Below are 21,740 nucleotides of genomic sequence, written 5' to 3' on the forward strand. Positions count from 1 at the left end.
CAGGCTGAGGTACAATATACTGACTTTCAAGTATACTACCTTCTTTGTTGCACTCCTGCAATCTTTTTTCCTCCATTTTTTTAGGAACATATTTTGCAGGGTAGTCAAGATTCCAATCAATCAGGAAATTCAATCTGAAATTGGCTATAAACTTGTCAACCATAAATGATGGTTGTCTTAATTTTAAACATTTAATAAATCTTGGAATTTTTTTCATAAATGCTCATGTAAAAGAAAGCATGGGTATATATAACTTTAATTCTCAGTCTGATAAACTATGGTTTATTGAACCAATGTTATTTTATCTGTATCAAGCCAGTAACAAACTAAAAGTTATGTAATACAATCTAGTAGTTCATAAAAGTAGTTTTTATGTAGGATTTTTAAAAACTTCTTCAAGTAGCCTTCAGATTTATGTATCAGCTTTGTGAACAGCCCCAATTAGGCTTTAAAATAAGCCTGGAGGATTTCAGATTGTTAAATCTTTGTAGTCTATATACCGTACAAATGAATTGCTCTCTTCTTTTCCTCGGGGAAATGACCATTGGAAGAATGAATGAAGTAGTGGAGGGGAGGGTAAGAGTAATTCAGAAATACTCTCATGCTAAAAAGGGAAACACATTTTCCTTTTTTATGAAGAAATACTACACAGATTATGTAAAAATATCCAAAAGGAACTAAACTAAATGGGAAAAGTTAAGCTGCAGGCTGGTTCTGCCCTGCCCCCACTCTGCTAAGCATAACATAAATACATTTGTAAAGCATTTCAAAGAACCACATTCAAGAATAACATTAAAAAGTGGGATCAACTGCAACCAGTTTCCAGTGTGACTTCTCTCAACAGCAAAGGTATGACTAACAGTTAGCTACTTCCTCCAACCTAGGCTGTCCATTTTCTTCCCCTCTTCTTTCCTAACTATCAAGTTTCTTATATACCCGTACATACTTAGACCCCATTAGCCATATTTAGAGGTTGAGCCATATTTTTCAAGTAGAGAAGGAACTCTACTTGACTGGCCTTTGGACAGCATTCGCTTCAACACTCAACACCTGTGTTTTCTATTAAATAACTGGTGTAAATTAATTGTTTCAGGGAAAGTACTTCATTCTGTAGTATAACTACTTTTAAGGATATTTCATTGCACTGCATTAAATACATTCAAATACCTTTAACTGTTTTTACTGAGACAATTTATTTCTCTTGTAACTACTATGTTACTCAAGCACAGATATTTGCACCAATACTTTTGTATTTTTGATATAAAAACAAGTATTTTATTCTGGTTTATAAAGATTGGTCTTAATTAATTCTAAACACGTATACTCCTTCTGTTGTCTTAAATTGTCTTTTTCATACTTAAAAAATTTAAACCAGTGTTTTTAGATTGGCAGACTTTATGATATGTAAACTTCAACTCCCAAAATGTCCCATTGAAGTCCACACATCTTAAAGTTTCCAAGTCTGAAAAAATTTATATAAATAATAATTTTAGGCTTAATTTTCAAATTTTGTTCAAGCAAAGGTCTGTTCCTGGATGACAATTAAATTCATACATTGGGACAAGGTATTGCTCTGGATAAATTAATTGTTGTAAGATATCCAGTTCATTCAGTCATTGCACTCTGATCAGGCAGCTATTGTAAGAACGGAATATGGAGACACAAAATTAGAAAATCAGAATTAGAAAAGGCAGTCAAAAAGGTTGCATCCTGTCACCTATACAATTCAATATGTGCACAATAATAGTTATGAGAAATGCACATTTGGAGGAATCTACTACTGACAGGGCTTTTTTTTCTAAAAAAAAAAAAAAAGGTGCCAGAACTCTCATCTTGGCGGGCGCAGGAGGCGGGGTGGTGGTGGCGGCATTGCTGCAGTCACGGGTGCGAGGTATGTTGGCGGCAGGCTGTCCCCTGGGGCCAGAGCCGGCGTGGCTGGTGCTGTGGGAGCAGCAGGGCCTGCTCTATATGGCGGGGCTGCGCGGGGCATGCGGAGGAGGAGGTGCGGGTGATGCAAGGCAGACACTTAGGCGCGCAGGGCGAGGCGATGGTGGTGCAGGTCCAGCACCGGGTAGGCCACCAGCCTGGCTGGCACGGGTGAGCACAAGGAAGGAGTGCACATGGACTCCACAGAATCCACCTCCCACTCCTTGTCCTCTCTTACTTACCTAGTTGAGATGGTGTAATTGGGCAGCAGGGAGGGATGCAAAGTTCCTGCCAACTCGCCTTCACTGCAGACAACTTGCCCGTGCAACCTTTGCTGGTCAGGTCTTTTGGCGTGCTCAGCAGCAATATCTATTGGCTTTTGAAAGCCAATAGAGGGAGTAGCATAGCTTGTGCAAAAGCTTTTTTGTGTGTGTACAAAAAAAGGTGCCAGAACACCATTCTGAGCGTTCTATAAGAAAAAAGCCCTGCTTTTATGTTTTAATCTTCTGATTTTAAAAATATATTTTTTTCTATTGTAAGTTGCCCCAAACCTTGCCATGTGGATTGCATACAAATATTATATAATTGGTAAATAAAGGTAGAACATATGTTAAATATACATCAAATGATAATATGCTTCCCTACAAAGTCAATTCTTGCTCAATGACAGACCAAGGAGTTAACTCGGAAAGGCAAGAGGAAAATCTAGAAGAGATCTGTGCAACTTGTAGAAGAGAAAGGCCCACACTGATAAATTACAAATCTTTGTGGTCTGCAAAAGAATGCTGGTGGGCTAATCAATGATTTGGTGACTAGAGGAGTATCTACAGTGTTGGAGCTCGTGGTCATGGTAAGCTATGGAGGCATTAGGCAACATGACTTTCAGGGCAGTGGTGCTGATTTTATTATTATTATTATTTTAAAAAGTCTGTGCTCTGTCCAAGGATGCTTGGTAGGCTGCATGTATAGGCCTGGTCTAGAATTTAGTTTGGAGCATTCAACTATCTAGAGCAGGCATGTCAAACTCATTTTGTTTGAGGCAACTTCTTATAAAAGAATTGCTATTAATTTATTTTAATAAACTAATTTAAATAAATTTTTCACTTGATTTCAAATTAAATGAATTATATTTGTTGAAAATGAGATTTTTTTAGTACAATTGCCAAATGCAATAAACTGGTTTTAGGTATATGTTACTGGAAGGAAATAGCAATCCCTATTGCGTTACTGATCCCAAAGAAGCATTTGCATGTATGCAGGTATCCTTAGGGTGCCATGAGAAATATTGGTTGCAAAGTTGGCATTTCTGGATATAATACAGATATTTTAGACTTATTTTTGTTTCTTTGCATGTTTGATATTTTTAAAAAGGCATATGCTACTGACTATGCTCATGCACATATGTAACATCTTTTGTAGGATACATGACTACTGCTTGCCCAGAATATGAAAAGTGAAAGATTGTGAATAAACAAAATTTTAATGAACAGATAATACCACCAGAAATTATTTTAGCTTTTTTAATAAATGTTGTTATTGATGTTAAGTTCACCATGGAAAACTTCATATAGTGTTATGTATATACTAGGTTAATTATTTAAAGACTGAAGAGCAACATAACTAGATTCTAAATAATCTATTTTTCAAAACACACAACAGTCCAAACAGTAAAAGTAAAGTCCAAATTAAGAATATTTCATTCTTAAGAATTGTTTAATTTAAAGTGGTTTAGTTGTAATAGATGGTTATAGATTCAAAATAGTTTTCAAGAGTATTTACAAAAGATACTATTTTTTTCTAGCATCAGCTAAATTAGACATATTATATTGAGAAAAATGTTTCTCATTTCTTTCCTTATTGATTTATTGATTTCATTGAAGAGATGTTAACATAGGAAATAGATTATTTTGTCATCTAATTTTACCTTCCAAAAGACAGAAGCAGATGAAAAATGTGAGGTTCTTTTCTGTTGGCTTTTTTGAATTAGCTGTTTTAAATTCTAAAAGTTTAGTTCCTAAAGAAGTAACCTTGTAAATAATTTTAATGTCATCTAGTGCAGGGTAGGCAAACTTGGCTCTTTTATGACTCAAGGACTTCAACTCCCAGAATTCCTGAGCCAGCATGGCTGAGCTTGGAAACCTCTCTTTCCCCTCAGCATGGCTGGCTCAGGATTTCTGGGAGTTGAAGTCCATGAGTCATAAAAAAGAGCCAAGATTTCAATAGGCTTTCCAAGGCCAACAGAGGCAGTTTTTTTTTCGCAAAAAAAGGTGGCAGAACGCCGTTCTGAGCGTTCTATGAGAAAAAAAGCCCTGACTACTGAGGTTAAAATTGGTGGCAAGACTATCAACAACCTCTGATATGCAGATGAAAGCATGAAAGATCTGGAGTGGCTAATCCTGAGAATCAAAGATGAAAGTAAAAAAAATTGGACTGCATCAAGAAAACAAAGTTAATGAAAATTGCAGAGAATATGCAGTCACTGTTGCATTTCTGAGGATCCACATGGGGGATAAAGGGGGAAAGTGACATGACAACTTTCTTATTTAAGTTTATTAGATTTACGTCAAACTTTACATCAGAATTATGAAATAATAACATAACTTCTATTTATATGACTGCATTATGAGTCCTGTGTCATTTTGAAGCCTTATGGCTTGTTACAGATGCTGCTGCTAAAACACTATAAGTTTGCAAGGCCCAGTAAAGAATGACTCCTCAGTATTGCATTAGCAGTGAACATGATGATGAGATCTACTCAAAGGAATAGTAATAAGATGAAGTCATCCTCTGAAGAATGGCCAGAACATAGCATCACTGAGTTTTATGACATGTAACCCTATGAGGAAAATTGTTTCCTTAGAAAGCAATCTCACAACAATAAAGAAGCATTTAGATGACAATAAAGGATTTAGAATAGGAAGAGAATAAGATTGATAAAGGGAAGACAAAAAAATCCATTTTTTCACTTACCCTGTATTCCCCCCACCAAACTTCAAGAAATACATCTTCTGAATTCTTGTCTGAGGCACTTTTGCATCTGCTAAGTGTGTTGTACTACCTGCTGACAGTATGGTTAAAAAATACCAACCTGAATGGTTGTCCATTTAAATGAGAACTAGAGTAAATCAGTTTACATGAACAAGCCAAGCATGTTTAAAATGTTCATGTTGGTGCCCTTTCATAATGTCATGAATGGGGGTATATTCATATAGTTGTAACCTCATTAGTTTTTCATATATGTGAGAAAGTTCCCTGCCTGTCTTTATGTGCTCTAGGAATCCTCACAAGATCTAGACCCCCTGTAATGCTTGTAAATATATATAATTTAGCCTTATTTTTTCTGCTCATCAAAATGGCTTTCAACCAGGCTAATCTAGCCTAGAGTTCATTGACCCAGTAAAGATAGCTGGATTTTTTCTTCTGCATCCATCCTCCTCCTTGGTCATGCTTGAATGGGAATAGAAACTTAATATTTAGCATACACATGAAAAACATCGTTCACTCATCTTATATGTTTCCCATTTGGCTTATTGCTTGCTTGTAAAAGAAAATCATATGTATTCCTAAATCTGTTTTTTATTAAAATAACAGATTTCTATAAATCAATAATAATCTTCTAGAGATGAACCTTTTTGTAATTACCTCTTTCAACTAGTAATTGCTTGCAAATCTTTACATAGGACTAAAAAGGAAAACCATGTTTGCACAATTTAAATTTAGGAGATCAGCATACATTACTTTCAATTTTACAGCATTTTATATTGCTTACAGATAATTTATTTCACTGATAGAACAAACAACTTAATCAAATATACTATACATGGCAGGCATAGAATGCAGTGCATCAGCTGCAGTCTGAACTGGATATATGTGCTGCATGTGAGCATGCATGTTCTTTATTAAGGATAATATTCAACCTAGGATTTAAGGAAATGTTTGATCTCAGTCAAATCAATCTTGAGGTATCTTTCTGATGGCTGTGTGACATTTCCAAAAGGAAATTGGTAGAAAATTCAAACAGGAGTGATCTCAGATTAAGAAACAACACAGACATCTTGAAGGCTCTTGGCCTGTAGAATAAGATGACAGCAAGCAGAGATTCCCCCAGGCAGTTTTGCAGGATGCCTCCCCTTTCTGCCAGCCATCTGGGTTCATTTAAAAGCTCTGATTCTTTGTATGTGTGTTAGGCCACTGGTGGATGGGGGAGGGAATCCAACCTCTCACATTTCAGGATTGAGTGTGGGCTGGACTGTGGGCTAAAACCTTCTGCCTGGACCTTCTCAAAGGAGGCAACCTCATCTGCTGGTCCCTTCAGAGCAGCAATTTGACCAGCAACAGCTGCAGGGAGTATGCTTAGTGTATTCTTGATTCAATGTGAAAGATGTTAAAAAGGGAATTTCAGAAGCTCTATTGTTCAGAGGGAACAGAACATCAGGGGAGAAAAAAGAAAGGACTGGAAAACATCCATGAAATTAGCTCCAAATCACTGCTGATCCTGAACATTTTCTGATGGGCTGTCCATCTTCTTTTGTGACTGAGATACATTTTACCATGACTAGCATGATTCAGATCACCCAGTAGCATATCCAAGAGTCTAATGGGCAAAATCTTTACCATTTTTGGGGAAAATGCAGAAGCGGAGGACAACATCTGTTATGGTTTAATTTGCAGATTTGGGTGGCAGTGCAATTTTTTTGGGGGGAAATACCATTAAAACTACAGAAACAAGCATCAGTAGTAAATTTATTTCACCCCTGTATGTTGGTTTATAAACATTCTCCTTTCTTTTCATTTGGCGATTCTGCTTTCACACATTACACTAAGCCATAATTTGGTTTCTTGGTGATATGTAAACTGTGATTTATGACTTATAGGCAAATCAAATAAATTTGATCCAAATAAGCTGTGGCTTGGCACATATTGAACGAAATTTAATTCAATATGAGAGCTCCAGTGTTTTGCTTATTTTTCTTAGGAGACAAAATAGACACAGCTTTGCTCACACATTTTCTCTGAGATTTGTGTTTTGTTTACATTAAAATACTTCCCAGATTGATAAGTACCACAACGCCACCTCCTACAAAAACACGGACACTTTAACAACAAGCTACTCCTCCTCTCTGGACTATTGTAAATCCTATCTTCATCCAGTCAAACTATCTGTTTACCAAGACACCAACTTCTGTGTAAAACCATGGCACAGGCAGTTAGTGGCAAACATAGGTGAATATTCTTTTAGTCTTATTTAATTAAGTCCCTAAAAGAAAAAAAATCTAAATTTCTGAATTACCTAGACTGCACAAACAATAACTGTTTTAGATATGATCCTAATCTCTTGTAATATTGAATCTTCTGAAGATGTCCTCTTCCGATTTTCACTTTGTACAGAGGCAATTTTCTTCCAATCTGAATAGGTTCTCACTGACCTAATGCACCCTGAAACTGTTTAGTCCAAATATATTTGAATTCATCTCTAAGCCCTTTGTGCTAGTTTGAATGTTCTTCTTTGGATAGAATTTAATTGATTAATTGATTCAGGTATTTAGGGATTGAAATGGGGTGACAATGAGTTCCATACAGCAAAAAAGAAAAAGAAAAATGTCCTTCCCCAAACACCAAAACCCACCTCACATAACATTAAAAAAATGATCCAACGTAAAATGTAAGAAAAAATGCTCTTCAGGAGCAGCCTGAATGAGAATTTGTCACCTAAAATATCATTGAGGTAATACTTCTCTGGTGAATCATTGGCTCACCTGACTTTTAATGATAAATTTATTTCTGCTTGTAAAAGAAATGTTGCCTATATTTTTCTTTTGTGGCCATTTTTTATATTACTCAGTTATGACAGAGCTTTTTTTGGATAGGCAGAGCAGTCTGAAATTTCACAGATTATCTCAAGGACCTTTTTCATAGCCTTTTCAAGCCTCCCAAGTCTTTATACACTTACATCTGCTACTCAAGAAGAGCACTCATGCTTATAAGATTTAATGCCTTGCCTTCAAAGCTGATGAAAGGAAGATTTAATAACATGCTCTATGCAGAGTATTTTTATATTTGTTCTTCTACTGCTGTTGAGTCAATAGCATTGACTTCACTGTTCTGTACTTCTGTGCATGCAGTATGCATTTTTCCACTTCTCTTCTGCTGCATGGGTTTGTCAGATATGTAAGTTGCCTTCTTAGTTGCTGACTTCTCAGCTAAAATATCCAGGAAAGGAGTGAAATTCTGCTCACTGGCCATTGCCATTGGGAAATATTGGGCCCAAACACTATTTAGCAAAAAAATTATCCAGAAGGCCTTCATCCTTATTCTGTCATCTATATCAATTAGTGCCCTGAATTTCTGTGGGTCTCATCAGGGAGGCATTTGACACCAAAATTAATTAAGCTATCCAATGGTGGGATCCATACTATAGAACATTTTATGGCCTCTCAGTTGCATCTGGCCCACAGCCCGCCCCTCTCCAGCCCAAAGCAATGACAGAGATGGCAGTGGCAAGGGATAGGGGAGCTGGGGTAGGTGTTAGCAGGGGTTGAGGTGACCAGAGGGCAATGAGGGATGGGGCAGCACACCTCTACAATAGTCCCAGTTTCTCACATGTCCCATTGGGAATAATAATTGCCCACCCCTGCAGTAGAACCATCGTAACTAGTGTTCAAGCAACCCCTTTTATTATTAAAGTTTTGAAAGGATCTGGAAATTTATTTATCCAGGGTTTTTGACAGTGTTGCTGTAACTTTAGTATTATTATTTATTTTATCTTTTAAAAAAATATAATTCATGAATGCTTTAATACAACCTTTTGTGCACTAGGGACCGTTTCCGTGGCAATAGGCTTTTCTGCACACTGGTGGGGGTGTGCATTCATGTGCTGTATGCATTCTGCTTTGCCTGTTGGTTCGGATCGGTTTCTGGCATGCTGCGGGCTGGTGCCAGTCCATGGACCAGGGGTTGGGGACCCCTGCATTAATAGTTTGTTGTAAGCTGTCGAAAGCTAAAAAGGGAGTGAGTGACATATAATTTTTAAAAAACAAAATAACACTTGATATAAATAAATACATAATGAAGCTTATATCAGTAGCTTACAGTACTCCTGATTGTAGTACTAAACTTCTATCCTATTTATTTATTTATTTACTTAACATATGGCATAGAGCACATGGATAACAGTAATAAAATTATATAGGAGTATATAATACTATGGTGCACATATGACAGAAATATGTATTCAATTTTGTAAGGTTACAGGAATTCAAGAAATTATTTATAAGTTATGAGTTACATTTTAAAATATGTTGATTCATAAGAACAGAGTAAGTGTTCTATATATTAATATCTAGACCATTTATCCAATTAAGTGCAGTATTTGTTAGATGGAGAAAGTCTGCTTTTCCTCTTGTATAAGGTCTCAAATAGCAGGTAGTCACTATGTGATAAAGGTCTGATGAGACACAACCCCAGTCACATCCAGGGGAAGATACTCTGCCACATATAAACAGAGAATTTTGACCGATTCCATGCAAGGTCCAGGTCCAGTTCAAAGTTTTCCAGGGATTTCTAGCAGTTGGCATCAAAAACCACTAATTATTGTGTCGGTTCAGGTATATTTTTCCAGAATCCTGACATTTAATAGTACAGTTTATTTTTAGTTTACAGTCTACTTCCACCCAAACTCTTGTCCTTCAGTTTGCCATTCTCTGCATGCTTTACTTAGGAACAAACTTCCTGTGGATTCAGTGCCGTAATTGCTATGTAGATATTGCATTGTTAGTCTCCATAATGGGTTGCCTTGAAAAACTAACTGATTCCAGTTATAGACAGAGGAATATCCCTTTCTCCATATGCAAGCACAACAGGGCTCCATCTTCCAAGTTAACTGAAATACCATAAAGGTTCTCTGAGGAATCTAACCTCATCAGATTGTTTCCTGCTCATAATCAGCAGTATTATTTATTCATTGGCTCCCAGCAGAGGAAGATCAAAGACAGACGAAGCAAGCAATAAATGCTTCAGTGGGGCCATGCATTAGCACCATGTTTATGGATGTTATTCCACGCATGAGCCAAAAATAAATCCTCACAGAACATAGCACAGAAAACTTCATTTGGGTTCTTTTAGTTCAATTTTTAACAAAGAGATTTAGCCATAAGTTGGTGGGTATAGCAGCATTTCTAAATCTCAGCAACTTTAAAATGTGTAGATTTCAACAACCAGAATTCCCCAGCAAGCATGTTGGAGATTCTGGGAATCGAAGTCTAGACATCTTAAAGTTGCTTAGGTTGAGAAACATTGCAATAGAGGAAGCTAAGCAGAAGGCTCAACAATAACATTACACACTGTCATTTCCACACACTGGGTCTGCAAACTTCCATTTAAAATAGCCCATGGCATCTTGATTGTTGCCATCAGGCATTGCAGAAATTAAATCAAACAAAACAAAACAAAATTAATAGCTCACAACTCTTGACCAGTGATGCTCTTTTTTTTTAATGTATTCTGAACAATTTACATCCAGAACTTTTATTCATCCATTTCAGGACATAATAGAGAAGCAGCATTGAGTACCTTTGTGGGTAACTTTTAGCAGAGTTGGGATGAGAGTGATCCATCTGTTATGAGTATCCACTGTTTTTTGTAAAATAGGGAGTAAAAAAAATAACCTGTTATGCTAGTTCTTCCTGTACTTGGTTTTAGTCTGTGTTCTTGAAACAGAAAGTCAAGCCATGGAGCCTCAAAACTAAATCCCCTTGCCTCTTCTGATTGACATTGACAGGGTGCTTGGTGAGGTTATCCCTCAGCTTGGGTCCCTGTATCAATTACATATCTTGAACCCAGGGTGTCTAAGCGACGATGCCTTGTTCCAATATATGATTGCTATCCAAGTATGGAGGGAGGGGACAAACTCAAGCTCAATCCTATCCAGCATACGTTGCTGTGGTTTATCCCCTTCCCCCCATCCAACCACAGAAACCTTCCATTGTGGTCCTGAATTAGTTGGCAGTTCCCACTCAGGACTGACATGCAATCTGGAGATTTTTTTTCTTTTTTGGACTTGCCACTCTTGCTCAAAGAACAGTAGTCAGCTGTGCCAAGAGATTTTTTGCAGATTCATTTTGTGACCCAGTCCCAGTCCCAGTTTTCTAGATTTCTGTATGTCCCAGTTTTCTGGATTTCTGTATGTCCCCTCCAGGCCATGTAACAATATCAGTATCAATTATCAATAGCACTTAGACTTATATACCACACCATAGTGCCTTATAGCACTCTCTGGGTGGTTTGCAATGTCAGCATTATTTGCATACTGCTTCCAACAATCTGGGTCCTCATTTTATCAAGCCCCATTAGGATTGAACTTCAGGCTGTGGGCAGAGTTTGCCTGCAATGCTGCACTTTAACCACTGCACCACCAGAGGTTACAGTATTTTAAATTGCACCTCTACTCACTCAGACTTATGGTCACCACATTTGTACTCTTGCAAAGAATTCTACATAGGACTGCCCTTAATGATTTGAAGCTACTGCTGGTCCAGAATGTGTTTTGAATGTGACACAATTGTTCTTCAAGCTGCAAAAGCTATTTGTTGGCCTCCAGCTGCAATTTAAATACTGGTTACAATCCTGGTACAGTCCTATGTGGCATAGGCCCTGGCTACAAATGGGCAGAGTGGGCACATTCCAGATGCCCTTAATGAAAAATGTCACTTAATAGAATATAAGAAGCATGTATTTCTTGTCTTCCAGAACAGCATCACTAGGGATATTTCTGTGGCTACCACCTTGATGATACTCAAGAAGTGTCTGAAAACCTACTGTTTCCCCAGATTATGAATTACATTGAGTATTAGAATTTAGTTTGTTCAAGTTATTGTCTTTTCCGGACATATTGTTTGTGTTTTTACAGGTAGTCCTTGACTTACAACTATTCATTTAGTGACTGTTCAAATTCACAACGTACTGAAAAAAGCAACTTATAATTGGTCTTTGCAAGTGGACTATGACCATTCACCATGATCACATGATTAAAATTCAGGCGCTCGACAACCAGCATGTATTTACAATGACTGTCATGTCACAGGGTCATGTGGTCACAATTTGTGACCGTCCCAGTAGACTTATGACAAGCAAAGTCAATGGGGGAAGCCATATTCACTTAATGATTACATGATTCACTTAACAACTGCAGTGATTTGCTTAATGACTCTGGCAAAAAAGGTCATAAAGGGCACACCTCATTTAACAACCACAGAAATTCTGACCCTAATACAGGGACTACCTGTATTGATTTATTCTATTTTTAAAAGTATTTTTAATGTATGTGTTGACAGTTTTATACACTTTGAATGGTCTTGTAAATGCAATAAGTATGCCTTACTTTCAGTAGGATGAGAGACAGACACAAGAGGATATTCATACGGTAACACTTGTAAGGGTTCCCTCTACATCTGGAATATTAGATATGACCTTTGGCTTCAGGCTCAGAACTGAAACCTCTTGTCCTGGAGATGCTGTCTCCAATTCTACAGAAAGGACACATGGGTATAATATTTGCCGGGTGAAAATAATATGAGAGCACAGCCAGAAATCATTTCCTAAGCTAAATATATTTAAATGCTTCATAATTATATTGAGACTCTCTGTATATACTAACTGCATGAGAATATGCCTTTGTGCATACATTTGGAAACAAAGTTCATCAGAGGAAATTCCCAATGAAATGAGTGCATTAATCCATGTGCTGTCAAGAAAGACCAATTTTTATGCTCCTTTTGTTTTGATATTTAAAAATAGAGGATTTTCCTCTGTAGAACAGGAGATGCAACCATTCTATTTCCTCAAAGAAAGGATTTAATCTCATTCAAATATTAACTTTTGCATCTCTGAGCTGGTTTCTGAATGAATGTACCATGCCCCTTTTATGAACATGTTCATCAGTCCTTTGAATTCTGTTCAGACTAGGATCTGTGCTGAATATCCACAGCACCCTCCCATGGTAGTAATGACTGTGTCCCAATTCTCAGGAGGAGTTTTTCTCGGGAAGAACAGTGCCGCCAGCGTCAGTGAATGATTTATTGTTATGTACCAGCCCTGCAGGAGGAAAGTCATGAGGAGTCACCTCTTTTCAGGTGAAACTTTTTTTCAGAAAGGATACACTTTTCAAAGAAAGGAAATTATTCTGGGATAGGTAAGGGGTTTTTCCCCCTTGTGAAGTAACCAAATGAAATAGTCAGACAACAAGAATTCTGACAATTAAGTTCTGCAGCTACTCCTTCTCTAGAAAAGAGGAGTTTTTCATTTAGACCTTGAGAAAATAGGGACACTAAAAGGGAAATTAGTTTTAAAACTTGAAAATGATTTCTATTAACTGTCTATGTGCAGGCTCCTGTTGACAGAGTTTGGGTTTGAATTCTAGTGCATATGAAGAATCTCATATATCATGACTTGTAGTGACAGGGGAAATGTTGCAACACCAACACCAACAAAAATGCAACATGGATAACTACTAAATATGAAAGACTTCAGCTCCCAGAATTAATTAGCAGGCAAGAATTCTAGGAGTGCAAGTGCATATATCTGAAAATTGCCCCTATTGGGAAATACTAATTTAAAATATAAATCCTGAAATTGAGTTTTCTGTGAAGGTGACTGGATTAGAAAGAGTGGTATAATTTCTTTAAATAAAGGCTTTTCTTTGTCTCTAAAATCACCTGCAATCAGAATTATCTTTTCTTTCTGAAAACAATAAAAAGAGCTATCCAGTTTCCTTTGAAATAAGAGTGAGATGTCTGGAGAATGGGTATAAAAATCATTCAGTGAGAAGTTTATGTACAGCAGTAAAATACATAATGGCAGGTGTAAGAATCTCTACATATTGGGTATCGGTGTGCCAATGCAGCGCATTGAAGGTAAAGAGTATGTACCTTCTTTTCTAAAAGTAATGTAAATTTGGAAGGAGGGGAGAAATCTTAGTATTCACAAAGTCTGAAATTGCATTTGAATCAGGACAAAAAGTGATTGTGTCTACGTTTCTTGAAAAATTGAGGCAAGAAACCAGACAAAAATTATTGTAGACTATATTCACTAGGTCAGCCACCAACTATCTACCTGCTAAGATATAGAAGAGTTGAGGATGGCAGGGCAAGGGAGAGAGAGAATATGAACATTTCATTTTTGGAGTTGTACTAACAATGTATAGATTTAACTCAGTAAAAATAGTGGAAATTCTTGGAATGTTGTCTACTTTAGATGATTTTTATGCATTACATACTTTATGATTTTAATGAACGTTTGTGGTTTTGCTGAGCCTTCAAAATAGAGTGAACTTAAGCTGAATATTTGCATGAATTAAATGTATAAAAATTAGGGGTAATGAGGGTTTTGTGACCCCTGTTGAGTGTCATAGGAATTTTCAGCCAACTAGTGAAGAGGCATTTTGAGAATCTTCACTGCATATCAAAACTAGATTTTATAATAACCTTGAATACCATCCAAGCCAATAAATCAGCTTATACAATAATTCACCTGGGAGAAATCTGTCATAATGAGTGAAAGGAGGAAATAAATTGAAATTTCAATAAATCATTACTAAAGGTTGGTAACAATGGCAAGGACTCATTATTCAAACTGAAAAGCAGCCTGGGATCCATCCAGAGGCCACCAAAGAAGAAGTACTTTTATTTTAATGACTTAAGTAAGATCCATTTTCATTGCAGATAATACAAAGTCTGTATGGCAAAAAAAATCATAGTATGACAAGAGGGAAATTGCAGTAAAACTAATAAAAGAATCAAGTTTGGACTACATATTTTCATGGAAGGTGATAAAAAGAAGCTTCATACCTAGGTAAAGGTAAAGGTTTCCCTGCCCAGTTAGGTTAAGTTAGGTTCCAATGGTGTTCATCTCTGTTTCTTGTCCAAAGGAGCCAGCATTGTCTGAAGACATTTGACATGGTCATGTGGCCACCATGGCTATATTATATGCCAACGGTACACAGAACATTGTTATCTTCCCACTGAAGTGATACTATTAATCTACTCACATTTGCTTGCTTTCAAACTGTTTGGTGGGGCAGGAACAGTCTGTCAGCTTTTCAGCTGATAAGCTCAGAATCTTTAACTGTTGAACTATCATGCTCAACTATGTACCATTGAAAGTCAGGTGCATGAATTAGTTTTCTCCAAACTCATGTTTTTCATGTGTGCATTAAAAACCAAATGCACAGGTATAGAGGTGTTACCTGGCTCAATAGTAATAACTGGAAGAGGGATCTAGGATTCCTAGTGGACAATCACTTAAATATAGACTGCAGCTGCCAAAAAAGCCAACACAATTCTAGGTTATATTAACAAAAGGACAACATCAAAATCATGTGAAGTGTTAATACCACTTTCTAATGCCTTAGTAAGACCACACTTGGAATACCTCATTTTCATCACCACAATAAAAGATGTTGATAGTCTGGAAAGAGTGCAGGGAAGAGCAACAAAGATGATTAGGGAACTGGAGTCTAACACATATGAAGAACAGTTGCAGAAATTGGGTATGTCTAGTTTAATGAAAAGGACTAGGGTGACATGATAGCAGTGTTCCAATATCTAAGGGGCTACCACAAGGAAGAGGTGGAGGCAGAATAAGAAGCAATGGATGAAAACTAATGAAGTTGAGAACCAACCTAAAAGAACCAACCTAAAAGTAAGAATTCCATTAAAAGAAAACAAGAAAATGGGACAAGTTGCAAAGCAGTCTTGAAAGAAAAAAAATCCAGCATTTATAAAAAAAGTGTTGAGATTATATTAGAGACAAACATTTTATAATTTAAAGATCAGGAGAAGGAAATCCTTCTTAATAGTAACTTAACTAATCAGTGATGAAGTCATAAGAAAGGAGGATTAAGGTTAACTTCACCCAGCTTTACTTATTTTTCAACCTATTTCTATATCACTTTTCTATCCTCCCCCCCCAAAAAAAAGATTTTAAATATTTTTGTGCATCTTTTTTCATTGGAAAAGTAATGTTATAAGTACTTCATATGTATTTTTGCAAAATATTTTTCCTGAAAAGAGTAATTAAATTTGGGACAGGGAAAAGGAGAGGATTAAACTAAATATTTACTTAAATAAAATATTTATATTCAAAAAATAGTCCTGCTAACTTCATCTAGTTTCTAATATTGTGAGGTAAGTTGTATCTTCTGCTTAGGTTTGGTTAGTTTACCTGACTTTGATGCTCTGGTTCACCACTGACCTCACTGTTCAGTATGCACAATAAAGAGGCCTAAATGTATACAGTTAGTCCTCAACCTATAATTATAACGGAGCCTGGAATTGCAGTTGTAAATCATGCCATCCGCTGTCACCATGACCAATTTTATAACTTTTCTTGCAGAAGTTGTTAAGCAAACACAGCAGTTATAAAACAAATGCTACCTAGAATTGTTAAGTAAACCTATTGTCTGCAATAAGCAATTTTTGTCATAAACTGGAAGTAAATGCCAGTTTCGGGGGAAAAATATTGCTGTCATGTGACCACTGGATGCTGCTAATTGCTTTAAGTGCAGGATAGCTGCCAAGCATCCAAAATGCAATGACATAATTTCTGGGCAAGTCATAAGTACCTTTGGTTACTAAGTGATTGGTCATAAGTCAAGGAATTAAAATGGATGGAGGAGCTCTTTGTTCCAGTACAAGATCCTCTTCTTAGTGCCTCTGTGGACATGCCTGCTGGGTTCTCCAGAACTAAGGTAGACACATGACCCTTTGACAAAATCCTAGGTTATCATCATCACATTTAAGGGTCTTGCACATTTCTCTTCTGCAGAACAGGGTCAGTCAATAGCTATTGGTAAGAAGAGTAGGGGAGGATGAGTGGTAGTACAGAAATGATGACTTGGCATTTACATGTTTATTATGGCAATTCTGTAAATGGCACATTACAAAAGGGGGTTGCCTTCCTTACAACACTAGAGCGCATGCAGTTGGCTCCAGCTGCTAGGTATGTCACATTTGTAACCAACATTTGAAAAATAAAGAGTGTTCCTCCTGTAAATTTTCTGTACAAGGAAAAGATTCTCCTGATTTTTGATATAAAATATCACTAGGATTGAGTGGGTAGGTGTGTATAATCCATTTTTAAAAAGCATTTCCTTTTATAAAAAGCTTTCCTTTTTATAAAATGTAAATTGTTTTATACATGTACTATCTGTTTCTGAAAGAACTTCAGGTCAAGAATACTTATATCTATTGATAAAGGATGAAAAACAAACTCTTGGTGAAGGATACATTAGAAATGAAGTTGTGTGACTAGTGTTTCCTCCTTAAGCAAGCTTGAAAACCAGACTGGATTCAGAATTTTATTTAGAGACTTTTTTTTTCCACATAAAGATGGTATGTACAAATGATTGTATTTTCAGAACTACAAGTATCCAGTTTGGCTTTTTATTGTGCTGTACATTTTGATGGACAGCCGTAATCCTTTAACTCTTGTAATTACTCATCTGGTGGTAGAACGAAATGATTGTCAGGGCTAGTGCAGCTGCTGTTTACAAAGGTTCTTAAGCAGCTTGTTTTAAGATTGTGTTAAATAGGAAACAAATGATACAGTAGGCCATTTACATTTTACTTTGAGAAATGACTCAGAACTCCACTCAGGATTCAACAGGGGTTGGAAATGTTGAGATTTCCAAGAGGAGATATAATGGACTCTCTCATTGGTATTTTAGGGGGAGGAATAATGTTTAATCTCTCATCACCCTCCTCTTTCTTAGAATACTGGAAGAGTGAAGAGCTAATCCCACAGAGTTTTTCTCCATTCTCTTTTTTTTGCTATTTACTCCTCCCAAAACCACGACTGTCTAGAATAGGGGTAGGCAACCTTGGCTCTTTTACGACTCGTGGACTTCAACTCCCAGAATTCCTGAGAGTTTTGATAAACAGTCTCATGCTCATCAACAACTTCTTGGGTATGTGAACTGTCCACAACCATAAAGGAATTTGGTCTGTGGACCACCTTTGTTAATCCCAACACTCAGTTTATACACTGCTTTCTGGGAGGCAGATGATACTGTAAGAAGTGAGCTTCATAATAGAAAATAGCAAGAGATAAGCAAGCAAATATTAATTTCCCCAGAAGTAGTAAGTGAAATCCTATTTCATTGCTGTAGGCTTTGGTTTTTTGCAGTAAATTGCCACTGCAATGAAGGAAACAGTATGGGAGTCATGGGGAGGTAATCCACACTTAAGTGGAATATTTGCTGCATGGCATAGACCTCATTGAAACATAGAAAGGCAGAAAGGCATCAAACCACCTCAGAGATGGTTGTATAATGAAAGGCAGGCCATGTTAGCTTTCTAAGGTATACTAGACAGGAATGATGAGCTACCGGAACTTCTACTTTATTGTAAGACTGAAAGTACAAATCTACTGCCATCTCCTTTACAACCTCAGAAGTTAGGAAGTATGTCTTCTGAGCCTATTTTTCCACACATTATGCAGCTGCAGGCTGTACCTAGGCTCTCTAATGTAATCATTCTAGGCAGCATCTCTTCCCCTTGATTCTGAAAGTACATGATATTTGCACAGCCAGACTTAACTCATTTTGAAATAAGAACATGATCACCATACTTCACCCATAAGATTTTTACTAAACTATCTTCCCATTTGAAATGAATTGGAAAGCAACTTTTCTTTCATCATATGACATCATATGACTAGTCACAGACAAAAAGTGCAGAATTTTCCACTTGGCGCAAGTCAGGAAGTACCCATAGCTTCAAAACCTCAAAAGGCAAAAGCACCACATACTGTTTATCCTACCTGATCTCCCAACTTCAACAAATGATAGATTTAGCCATACTAAATGGCTTGCCTGAAATTTATTTATTCAGATATTTTAATGTTGGGTCTGTAATCTTGCCAAACATAGACTTCTGTAGGATGGTTGGAGCTCAATTCTCTAAGCCTAGAAGCTTTTGTAGGAGATTTAACAGTTTTTGATCTAAGGAAGTAGGGAAATTATGGAGCATTTGAGATTCTAAACAGAACAAAAATTACAATAGAAGAAGCAATAAAAAAGCAGACAGACAACAAAAAGGAAGAATGTGTAGTTGCTCTGAAATACATGCAGAGCTGGAGACAATTTTCATCCTAAAACTTTCTTTAGCTTATGGTCATGCAGGTTACAACATGCCCCAGATATTGAACTTTTGTTTCCATTGTCTCTAGCAATTATGATAAAAGGCAAAGGAGTATGGGCACTGTAATGTAAAAATATAAAAAAAATACAAGGCATTATCTATCCCTCATTTCCCATAAGCAGAAACAAGATACGCTCATTTGTGGAAATGGATTCTATCCTCTTCTGTGACATTTGTCATAATTCTCTATTCTAAAGCTACCCTCTAAGTGGTTTTCTATATAATATTTGGAAATCAGAAAGAATGGTCTAGGTTTTTTTTATTTTGCAGTTCTTCCCCTTAATCTATCCCAAAGCCATCTAAACCCAGATCTTACTTCTTTGCATAATAAGAGAAATATTTTTAATTAAATGGTCGTAGTTGGTACCCCAACTGGAGGTGTGTAAAAATCTCTTATCTAAAATTTTACACTTTACCTACAAACTATTAATAGAGCAGCAATTAATGCAATTACTGCCACAATTACCATTAAAATATAAAAAGATTACAATATACAGATGATAAGGGTATTGTTCATTCTCATCCCAAGTAAATTCACTACATTTGTTTATTTATAAATCTACTCCACTGAAGCTTATGGTGCTCAGCTGGTAAGTAGAAGTTGTTCAACTTCCCAGTCTTAGCACCAAGGAATTTCTGTGACCAAGTGAAGACTAGAAACTGAATTTTCTTGTTCTGGATCCAGTGCCTTAACTACACTATTGTCACACAGGTCTGTGTATGAACATAAACTATCAGCTAAAATTATAATAATCAAAGTCATTGCCAATTCATATTGGCAGAGGTCATTATTAAAGGCAGTGTCATTACTAAGAAAATCCTTTGTCACTGCATTCTCAGGTACTGAATGTAGCATTTTGTTCTAGCTGAAGGTTTGGGCCATTATAAAGGCAACTCTATCATATGATTTTGCCTTGCCATCACCCTGTCAACAAAAGTGCGTATAGTCAAGGCGATGGTCTTCCCAGTTGCAATGTATGGCAGTGAAAGCTGGACCATAAGAAAGGCTGAGCGCCAAAGAATTGAAGCCTTTGAACTATGGTGCTGGAGAAGACTCCTGCGAGTCCCTTGGACTGCAAGGCGATCAAACCGGTCAGTCCTAGAGGAGATCAACCCTGACTGCTCTTTAGAAGGCCAGATCCTGAAGCTAAAACTCAAATACTTTGGCCATCTAATGAGAAGGAAGGATTCACTGGAGAAGAGCCTAATGCTGGGAAAGATTGAGGGCAATAGAAGAAGGGGACGACAGAGAATGAGGTGGCTGGATGGAGTCACTGAAGCAGTAGGTGTGAGCTTAAATGGACTCCAGAAGATGGTAGAGGACAGGAAGGCCTGGAGGAACATTGTCCATAGGGTCGCGATGGGTCGGACACGACTTCGCAACTAACAACAACAACATCATATGATTTGGGTTGATGTGACATAATGAACCACAGATTAGCCATTTCACTCTACTGCATCATGTCATCATAACTAATGTGTTTGATTCAACGTGTTGCATAAATCCAGGAAAGGGTAACTTCCAGAAACTATTTTTTTTAAATACAAGTTTTATTAATTTCTAAATTTTACATCCAGATCTTTATGAAGCAATACCGTGATTGGGTAGTTAAAAGTAAACAATATCAAATAACAAAATCATTTGTAAATAGCTCAAATTACATCAACAAAAAATCCCTCTCCAATTCCCTTAGTTATAATAACATAGTCAAATTAATCAAATTAAAACATTTCTAGTTGTAATACAATCAATTGAAACAATTTTCAAAGTATTTCCACTTATACATATCCATGTCCTGTTTTTGAGTTTTATCTAATTGCAATAAGATGTTCCAAAATAGCCTATAATATATAAATGAAAACTTAGTTTTCGGGTAGCCCACATTTCCCCATTTCAATATATAGTAACTATCCTGTCCAAAATAGATACATTGTTCATTTCAATACATTCTTATTTTATACCGGTTTGTTCTGTTTAACATCTTAATAGTGTAAATCAGTTCTAATAAGTAGCATTCTTTTTCCTTAGAAGTCTAAAAATTAAGTATAAATCAGTGTATATCTTTTAAAAATTCCCCTTAAGCCATAAAAAAGAGAAAGAAAAAGAAAAAAGAAAAAGAAAAACTTAAGCTCTATTTATTTTATTTTATTTTATTTTAATCCCATTTATATCCCGCCCTTCTCCGAAGACTCAGGGCGGCTTACAATTTTTTAAGCACAATCCAATGTGCTTAGCAATAGCCTTCATTCTATGTATAAAGGTAAAAAGGTAAAGGTTCCCCCGCACATGCGTGCTAGTCGTTTCCGACTCTAGGGGCCGGTGCTCATCTCCGTTTCAAAGCCGAAGAGCCAGCGCTTGTCCGAGGACGTCTCCGAGGTCATGTGGCCGGCATGACTAGACGCCAAAGGCGCACGGAACGCTGTTACCTTCCCACCGGAGTGGTCCCTATTTTTCTACTTGCATTTTTACGTGCTTTTGAACTGCTAGGTTGGCAGAAGCTGGGACGAGTAACAGGCGCTCACTCTGTTACGTGGCACTCGGGATTCGACCCGCCAAACTGCCGACCTTCAGATCGACAAGCTCAGCGTCCTAACCCACTGAGCCACCGCGTCCCTTTCATT

This window comes from Vipera ursinii (assembly GCF_947247035.1).
Source record: "Vipera ursinii genome assembly, chromosome: Z".
Classification (NCBI taxonomy): domain Eukaryota; kingdom Metazoa; phylum Chordata; class Lepidosauria; order Squamata; family Viperidae; genus Vipera; species Vipera ursinii.